Below are 10,822 nucleotides of genomic sequence, written 5' to 3' on the forward strand. Positions count from 1 at the left end.
ATTTCCTTTTGATGTGACTGTCAGTGCAGGTGGCTTTGGGACCATTTTACCTTCAATTTGTTCTCCACTACTCAGAGTTTCAACTAGGGTGGCCAACAGGAGCCACTGGCCTCTCAAATGCTACTCATAAAGTCTGCATAAGTCTCAACAATGTAATGTGATGCTACATTAGGCTACCCTGTTAGAACACTAGGAAAATAAAATCAAAAGTATACCGGGCTAAAAAAAAAAGAAGAAAAAGTACAAGTACAAGTACTATAAATGAATTACTGCTGTTATTTCAGACATGTAGTCATGCCAGATAAATATTTTGGCTAGTTTCATCATGTTACATATTTGTAGCGCTTTGTTCTTGGGTGAAAGCAGATGAAAAACGAATAGTGTACAGCTCCTTTTTAATTAGATGAATTAATTGCATCAGTGCTGATGGATTTTATACAGATATAAGCGTGCCAGTGATGGTGGCTGGCAGCCATTTTGCCACCAATTTGATGACACTGTAGTTGTTTTCAGCAAGTGGTAGGTTTCATAGCTCTCAGAAATGTCCAGTTCCTCATCCGAGATATGACTATGAGGCATTAACATTTTTCCCATTTAACTAATAGTAAATATTGTCTGAACAATATAACATGAATGCTGTATTAGGCTATCCTGTCCGATACAAGGGAACTGGCATGATATGTGGATCTAACACAACTATGAGATAGTTTCAGCTGCAGACAACTTTTTCTTGATGACAAACGAGAACACAGGGTGAGTGTTAACACCAACTGACATTTCTTTGCAGCTACAAGATGAATGGGCGCCCACTGACTGGTTTGTGGAGTTGGTGGCAGCCTGTATGCATGACTGGTGACCTGCTTATATGGAGACGGATTGGCTGAGCCGAGAGCTGATAAAGCAATGATGAACAGCGGCAGGAAGGAGGGGTAGAAAGAGAGAGATGGAGGAGCTATCACTATCACAGTGATTAATCATGGCAAGTGCACATACATGCACATATACACAAGAACTGTAGAGGGATTGTGACATGACGCTCGGATCTCGAGCTAATGCTGAACCATCCAGACTCACTGGCATCAGTCCATCTCACAACACACACACACACACACACACACACACACACACACTGGCATTTCTCCATTATAATAATCTCTATTCCCTCTCATGCATATACATACCCACATGCCCAGAAGACACCAGAATATAATGCCACTCAGAATGAAACTGTATAAAGCTTCATCCCATTATTCAGAAATATAGAATCATGAGTTAGAAGAACCTTCAAGTAAGAAAAGGATGGAAAAAAGAATGAAACCAAATGAGTCTGGCCTAAAATGAATTTAAGTGTGAGCACAGAAATGAGCAGAAGACTGAAAGGAGCTGGAATTTGAATTTAAATGCACAGTAAGCACTAACTGTAATTGAATTAAAGTCTAATGATTGAAAGGATTTAACAGTCAGTTGAAGTGTAAGCAATCAAACCAAAAGGTTTCAAAAGGCAGGTGCTTGAATGTTTTGGTGGTTGCTAAGTGGTTGCTAGGGTGTTACCTGCAGTTCGATTGGTACCAAGGGGTTGCTGTTTAATAATTCCTCTCTGTGTTAGAATCAGTACCATTTATAATTAATAGATGTGTGTTTCTGTCTCTCTCCATCAGTCAATACTGAGCACCATTTGATATGTTTCTACATTTTGCTCTGTACAAATGGACAAAAAAGACTATATAGTGCGTTTATCAGTGAATTCCCATTATTCCACTGTTACATTTTCTTACTCAGCAGAACATATATAGAGACAGAAATCTCTCAAAAAACCTTTATCCCATCTCCCCTCTAAGATACACACACACACAAGTTTAATAAGATGTTATTAATCCTGGAGTTCTCACGGATGACATCATATATATCATAATATCTTTGGTGTATCTCTGTCTTTACCAAGTCAGAGGGATTATATGAGTCCCATGTTGAGTGTCTATATAATCACAGATTACATGTGATTACACAACACACAGACATGTGTAGCTGTATAATCCCAACATCATTCTTTTGACATGTGGGGAAAGTCAGCATATTTCAGTTGTTTGTCTTATCACAGACACTGAGACAGATTAATACAGAGTACTTAATCACCTTAATAATATGTGTGTATGTTGTATATATGTGTATGTATGAGTGTGTGTGTAGGTGTGTGTGTGTGTGTGTGTGTAGCTGCACTAAAGCTGCAATCCATGCAAAATCAACAATATGTTAAGCGAGGTCAGTCTTGGGTCAAACGCTGCATGTTGACTGTACATCTGTGTGTGTAAGTGCTCATACATATGATTGACATGAGGATATACAACACTGCAGATTCCACATGAGACTGTGAGCACATACATGTGTTAATATGTGTCCATGTCTCAGCTGGTGTCATGTGGGCAAAAGCTGAGGGAGCAGTATCCCTCAGAGGGGATTGTCACATACAATAAAGATGCTGTTAATAATGTGTGTGCGTCTGTGTGTGTGTGTGTGTGTGTGTGTGTGTGTGTGTGTGTGTGTGTGTGTGTGTGTGTGTGTGTGCTGGAGTGAGGAGTCTATAATCTGTAGGATTAGTGCCTGTGGATTGAGACTGAGATTAAATTTAACACCAAGCAGGGGCCCATCCTGCAGAATGACAAATTTATATACTGTGTGTGTGTGTGTGTGTGTGTGTGTGTGTGTGTGTGTGTGTGTGTGTGTGTGAGAGAGAGAGGTCCTGTGCTTTTATCAATGGCATAGTCCAACAGAGACAGACCTGGTTTAGGTTTAAGGAAAGAGACTGAGCCCTAATACGGGCATTAAATGACTATATTGTTGAATTTAAAGCAGCAGAAGGGAGGGCTTTTATTTTATTTAACAGCCTCAGTATTCAAGCAGAGAAAATCTTCTCTAAGATGAAGGAGATTGATCTTAACTCTCCAAATTTATTTATGATAGAAGGTATTTTTACCAGCTTGAAAGTAGAAAAAAACAAAATCATCAGCACAAGCCAAACACAGCAGACACCATCAGTTCCCTAGACTCTCAGCAAATACAAAGACAACATTATTTTACTTATATGATGCAACCTTACAAGCTTTTCTACACAGGTCCAACTGCAGGCTGAAGCCTCAAAGACACTCCAACTCAAAGAAATACCCATGAGTAACACCACTCAAAGCACATCCACTAGTGTCTTGTGTGTGTGAGAGAGAAATTCCTTTTCCATATTTCTTCCCGCTAAGTCTCGCTGTACCTCAAAGCACACACACACGCACACGCAAGAACATTTTCATATCCTTGTCCTAAAATTCTCCTTTTTTTCTGGAGGTTTGTTCATGCGAGTGTTTGAAGTCAGATTCACCAAACTAGTCGTAAATTGCTCCTTTCGGACTGAAGAATACCAACTGTTCATGAGGAGGTGTTTTCCCTCCTGTGAAGAAGGCTAGTCCATCTGTTCACGACTCGTACAACAGGTCTGGACCACTTGTTAATTTTGTTTGTACCTAAGAGAAAAGTCTATTTTCAACTGGTTCTTCAATGAGGCCCATTGTTATCGTAATCAAATGCCATCGAAATCCTGCAGGAAAAATAACTGAAAACAAACTTCACTTTTTTTTTTTTCCACTTTCACTGAAAACCATTAATCTACTGCATGTTAGCACAAAGAAGAAAAAGCACATTGGTTTTTAGAATGAAAAATGTATTGACAGTTGTAAACAAAGTAACAAACTATTCTCTTACTTTCCAAATTACTCCATCCACCTCTCTCTCTCTCACACACACACACACACTCCCTCCATAATTCTGTTTTGACCTTTAAATACACTGTCAGTTTTTTTTATATCATTGTCGAGACACAAACAAAATCTGAAATTGCCTGCAGGCTCCTGTTCACACTGTCACAATCAATGCTTTCTGACATTTGGTGGTGGGGGTTGGGGTTGGGTGTGGTGGACGTGCAATTTATTGTGTTCGCAAACCACCTACCAGTAAATAGACAGGTGGAGTCATTTTTGTCAAACTGCAGCTCCAACCAGCACCTGCTTACATTTATTAAAATACACATTTCAAAGCAGCATGCGTTGGGAGACTGAGAGGGAAACACAGCCTCACTGTGACCATTCTGTTTTGTACTGCCAGTCTGTTTGAGCATTGTGATTTCTGGGGTGGTCAGGAATGATTTTCAGTGTAATTAAAAAAAAGAAAAAGAAAAAACAAGGTAGTGGAATTGGCAGTTGAGAATATTTTCTTATCCTTTAAAAATGTGAATTATCCAAGTATAGATAGTGTATAAGACCAGGTCATCAAGCTGAAAAGCCATCTGATTGCACAGAAATAAACACTCTCTGTACACTGCCAGAAATCAATACACATCTGATCTAGCTATCCCGGCTAATGGAGGGCAGTAGCTGAAAGTATTGACACTATATGTACAGTAGCATTAAATCAATATCAGCAAATGAGACCATAGAAATACCTCAAAATGATCATTTATATAAAAAAGAAAACACTAAAGCAATAGCTGCTACAGCTGTGGTGTCAAACTGACACAAAAGAAGATCATTCTTGGCACAGAAATATTTTCACATGCATGACCTATTGGAAAATTGAACAGGCCTTTTGAATAGTCAATACAGTGTAAAGCACAGCAGAGGCAACACTGTCAGTATCAACAATGGGTTGCTCTGCATACACTCACACTCATGCACAGCACACAAACTGACTAAGGCAGTCCTGTGGTGTCCTGTGGATAAAGTGAATCTGACCAAGCGTGGTGAGGTAAAGCATGCACTGTTTTGTCAAAGCACACACACACATGGACACACACTTTTTCTTTCTCTTCCTTCTTTCTGTGCTCTGCACACACTGGAAACCTGTTGCTTCCCTCGACCAACATGTGGGACACACTTGCCCCTAATTATATACCAGCGTGATTGAATATCTGTCCAACTGCAGCACTATAGATGCCACTTCAGTCAGCAATCAGCAAGGTCATCATCCCTGTTACGGTGGGTTCGGGGCAGCAGCTTGTCAACAGTGACGGTGATTGTTGCTCTAAGTGTCAGACCAATAAAGGAGGTGGTGAGGACGAGGACAGCCTCCAGATGTGACTGTGTTTGTCTCATACATCTGTTGATTCTGATACAAACGTCCCAGAGGAGGTACATGAGCAGAAAGTCAAGGATATTAATTGTCCTTCCTCACAATAGTGATTGTATTCATTTGTCTCATACATCTGGTGGTGATTTAATATAAAGCAGGTGCAGTCAAGATGATAATATAAGCAAATTTTTGTGCTCAGGAGTTTTGATGTGTTTGGAACTGCTGATAATAATGGATACACTATAAAAGAAGCAGCTAATGTTAGAGACTGAGCTTTCATTAACCAGATAATGAAAATGGACTAAAACACCAAAGGGAAATATTGGTTTATAACCTCAGATATTCCAAGACAAACACAAAAGGACAGAGAAGAATTCACCTTGAATAAAAAATAACAAATGATCCTGTTTATACAGCATAAACCTGCCTGCTCTTTGTTTGAAACAGTCCTCTACCTGCCTCAGGCTGTCCTCAGAGTCCTGGTAGGGTGACCAGCTAAAGGTTAGGACTTGCTTTGGGGTTGAATGCACCAATTAGAAGTGGGTCAAAGTGTAGGGTCCACTGGAGCCAGTTACTTCATGTAGATTCTTATTGCTCACACTGCATTAGTTCTAGTGTAACTGTCTTGTGTCTTGCAGCCAGTACTGGCTCCTATCACTTTCCCCTAGTGATGATGTTAAAATGTAATGGCCAACATGAAAAGGTTCCCCATGCATATGAAGCCGAATCAGGTGCTTCTCAGTTCCAGGACAGCACACTCTTAACAAAGGTGACCCTTTAGGCCTGAATGAAGAATTGAAATTGTCATGTTTGTGGTTGTTTGTTGTACTTTATCTTTGTAACTGCAAAATATATCTGCATTCTTTTGTTTTTGATGTGATTATATGTAGTTTGGCACTTGGACACTCAACCTTGGGTCTATCATCCAATAGACCTGAAACCTGTTAAACCTGATATTTTTGCAAATGTTCAATATTTCATATTTTTTCACAATTGTATCAAAGATCAGGTAAGAACGTCTGTAACATTCTGTAACTGGAAAGCCAAATTAATTTAAATGAATAAGGAATATATAAAGGAAACTGAAATATGTTGCGTTTCTTTGCAGACTGTAAATAAATTGTATTGTATGTATCTGTGCTCATGGAGGAACCTCTATAATACAAGAGTTAGGTCACCAGACAGGTCAATGTCTGACATTTAATGAAATACCAGTATAACTGTCTGTCTTCAGTAATGGCAGCTGAAGGTGAATCTGTCCACATTATATGATCACTGATAGAAAAAAGGATATGTTTTGTAACTAGATTGAAATCTTAAAAAGATATAGTGAAAACAGACTGAGCCCATCAGCTGAAAACTGGATCAAACACTGAACTTTAAAGAGTGCTGGCACACAGTAACTGCCACTTGCATGAGTCATATTCTGCCTCAAATTTATTTGGTTTTGGTGGAAAGTTCAGGAGATATTTGACATTTCAAGAAAAGCCGCCATTTTTTCCAGTCTTAAAATCTGAAGTAAGTGATTTCTCAGCAAATGGTGGGTTTAGAACCACAACTGATTGATGGAGAAAAGTAATAAGAGTGGAGCAAATATTCTTAACTGGCTTTGTGATAGTAATACTGTGCTGCAAGAGATAAAAACTAAAATAAGATAAAAACACAACTGACAATATCTGTGGGTAAACTGTCCTTGTACAGTATATAGAGAGTCTGTTAAGAGCCTGCATTATTCCTAGACTTAATCTGTTTACAACATTAAACACTGCCTAATACTGTTAAGAATGCACAAAGCTACTGTATGTGAAAAGCAAAGTCACAACCACACACAACTAGAAAGACTGACATTGCACAGCAGAGGATCACTTTTCGACTTTGTTTCATTCCTGGATGAAGAATTGTGATGAATAAAGGATTAAATATTATCATCCTATTAAGTTTTAGCCAAATATCAAGATTGTTGTAAAAGGAGCAGTTTGATTTAGACTTTATGGGCACACAGAGAGGATGAAGAAGGTCATGCTGAATAAATCTTCACTCATGGTGCATTTAACTAGTAATATAACAAAAGTCTCTACTCTTCTCTTGTCTTTCCTGTTGAGTAGCCTACCTTACCTACATTGTTTTTGTTTAAGGCTATAGCCTGTAAAAAGGACAACAACCCCAGCAGGTTTAAATTTGTTTTTTTCCCAGTTTAGTTTAACCTTACCTCTCATTCTCACTGACCTCTCATTCAGGAAATGTTCTGCACATACAGTACCTGTACTGCAAATTCCAAACACCATATACAGACTGCACTTACAGACTCTGAGACAAGGTGTTTTTTTTTTGAGGAGTTGTTTGTCTATTTATGGAGCTTTATTATTCTTGGGTCTATGCTGACAGTTCTCTAATTCCTGGATATTTGAGGCTGATTTAAATGCTGGTATGTGATATAACTTGTGCCATAGATTTGACTTTCCTCGTCCATTAAAACATTTAATCTGACTAAGACTGGAATGTTAAACATTGTGGGCATCCACTATGAACTGGGAAGTGTTAATGTAGAAATTAAATGAATCAAGGCTCAAACTATATCCAAACAACATCAAACACACAACAGCTGGATCGTAGGTATCAGTGCATTTGACACAAATAAGTACAGTGACAAATGTCATCTGTCTAGACTGTGACAGAATCACCCCAAAACACAGTCACACACCAAAACACAGTCAGCTGACACACACTGATGCCTTCAAGCCACAGCGTCTCATAACAATGGGATTAAAACAGTATTAATACCCATGTTCAAAAACAACTCGTATATCCCTTTCTATAATCCTCTTCCTCAGTTCACCCCAAAAACACTTCCCAAATAATCAGCTTAAGTGATAAGACTGAGGCTTTTTATTTAAGTTCACTATTAAAGACCTTAAAAAATATGCCAGTAATTAGGCGTCAATACACAGTTGTAAGAGTTAGAAATTAAATGTAGGTGTAAGATTTTTAATATCAGAGCCAGTCAATCTTCCAGACTGTACTTGATTTTCCACAAGAAAGGCTTCATTGTTTTTGCATGAATCAGCCAGAACTAAACTTTTTTCCTCTTTTTTAATTCAAACATTGGCATTATAATCCATCTGAGCCTATTACCTTTTGTCTGAACGTTGAAAAGTATCTCATTAATCTCTCTCGCAGCCCCAATTGTATCTGTCGTGGGCTCAGATTGGATCAGTGGAGCTGATTTAATTCACAGCCAGGACAGTCAATATCTGTAACTAATGCTAATTTAGATGTAAATGATCCCATCCAAATAACACATGCAAGGTCAAGGTCATGTGAGGATAAAGGGCTGTTGATATGGAAACGGGTCGAAGGTGGACTAACAGGGAAACAACATCACAAGTAATGCAAGATGATGAATAATTTAGTGTGAACTTTACCAAACTGTGACCTTGAAAACACATATGAGCAGACAAAATAATGTGCCTTCTAACCTGTTTTTTGTTTATGTGTGGTAACACTTTAAACTAACCTGAGGAAATACTGTACTTGGTCAGACACAACACACATTTATGTAAAAAGCAGCAGTTACAGCTAACATTTGTGCTCCTGCCTCCATTGACAATGAACCATTAAGTGAGACATCATCAACAACTTCATCAGCATCTTCAGGTAATTAATTAGCTACCTGGTATTAGTCGATGTCGGAGATGACTAGGTGTATTCACTGTGTTGGTTAACGTTAGCTCACTGGCTGCATCCAAAATCTCTTACCAACATGCTATTTAGTACATGATACCACTACAGAGAGGGCAAAGCACCCAAAAAAGGTGGGTACCATCAGTACCAACCTCTGCTTGTCATACTGGCCTATATTTTGGTATTACCATGTTTCCATCTATCGGATTACAAAAACATTTAGAATTTTTTTACATTTTCACACACAAATTTCACACTGAGCCAATTAAAAAATATATAACGTAGAAGAACAGGCAGCTCTTTCAGAGGAAAAACTGCATTATAAATAAAATGGACATTGCTCTGGACAGAATTTTAATTACAGGGAGACTAGTGAGTTCGCTGGAAAACAGTAGGTTATTGCAGCTGTAATCATTACTGAGGAGGGGGTGAAAAATGATCCACATACATGCTCTGCACTATTAAAATCACCCTATCTCCCTAAGACAAATAAATCTACTTCAAATGAGGCTTTAGAGGAAAGCTTGTGCATAATAAGCAGCTAATTTGCTCTTTCTTGTGAATAAATGTAACAATGATCAGTGTCTCATTGCAGCAGGAAACATAACTTTTAGGTGCATGAGACATATAATATGGGAAAGGTTAAACTAATGTCAGATTAGACCAGATATTTTTCACTCAATGTCAATAAAAAATAAATAAAAAACACGTATAAAACATTGGTCCTGTGCATCTCAAAAACAACATGTTGCTCATGATGCAATTTACATACTGAATGATTCTTGCTGCTATAAGAGCCACTTACCCACACAATAATTCCCCAGCCGAGGCTCTAGGAGGATGGATGTTGGTACTACTGGGACCTATGTGGTCACTTTAATGGATTAGCCGGCACAATAGCTAACACACACCATATTGCATTTGGAATCAGCTAATTCATTCTGTTTGACAACAGTGACGCCGGCTAATTCTGTCCCGAGGTAACCGATTGTGAGTGTGTGTGTTGGGGGGAGGAGATGGGTGGGGGGTGGGGTGTAAATCCTCCGGCCACCAGCAGGGCAACCCTCCCTGACCTTAAAACACGAGTTTAATCCCTAAGGAGGATCCCCCAGTGTCCCGACGATACACCCCACACACATGCAGGCACACAGCTGGCCAGTCATGAGGCACACTCCCTATGGCGTGGGAACAAACCCACTTGACAGGCAAGGGAACACCAAGGAGGGAGGGTGTGTGTGTGTGTGTGTGTGTGTGTGTGTGTGTGTGTGTGTGTGTGTAAATGTGTGCATTTTGTGTTTTGTGTCCCTTCATTGCTTGCTCAGTCACCTGCATGCGTTTGATCACTCATCATTTCTCCTTGTGTGTGTGTGTGTGTGTGTATTTCAAAGGGGGGCTCAGAGGACAACCACTAACAATGATATCATTTCAGCCTCTATAAATCTCTTTCTACCTCCCACAGGGCGAAGAGTGGTGGGAGCAAAGAGAAGAAAACAGGAGTGTCAGGAATGAAAGAGAAGTGTGTTGTGTGCCTGGTGGGTGATGAGTGTGCGCGGGAGAAAAGGGGAGGGATGAAAGGAACAAGAAAGACTGTGCTGTTGCTGGCATGGAGCAAGCATTTAAATCAAGGTTGGAATGGACAGAAGAAAGACTTTATCAGACGACAGATATCACAGGAGACAGAGATTTCCTCTAATCTGTGCTCACCAGGGATCTCTGTGTTTTTCTTTGTTTCATTCTTCCTCTCTCTGTCTTTATTTTTTATTTATTTGTCAGCATTAGAAAAATGTCGGCACTTCAGCTCTAGCTAACCACTGTTTGTTTCCAGTTTCCTACCAATAGTCATTCTTCTCTTTTGAGGAAAAAGAATGGTAATTAAAGCAGTTATGGTGTCTCCTAAACCCACTAGTGCTCTTGAGGCAGAAAAAAATATTTCAAGTATATACTGTATCTGTGGGTAGGGTATGGAATATAAATCCATTTCTAGGCACACAAGTGGATGTTTAAATAAATAAAAAGCCCTTAATAAATGTAGGCT

The sequence above is a fragment of the Lates calcarifer genome, linkage group LG14, assembly GCF_001640805.2.
Source record: "Lates calcarifer isolate ASB-BC8 linkage group LG14, TLL_Latcal_v3, whole genome shotgun sequence".
NCBI classification, from domain to species: domain Eukaryota; kingdom Metazoa; phylum Chordata; class Actinopteri; family Centropomidae; genus Lates; species Lates calcarifer.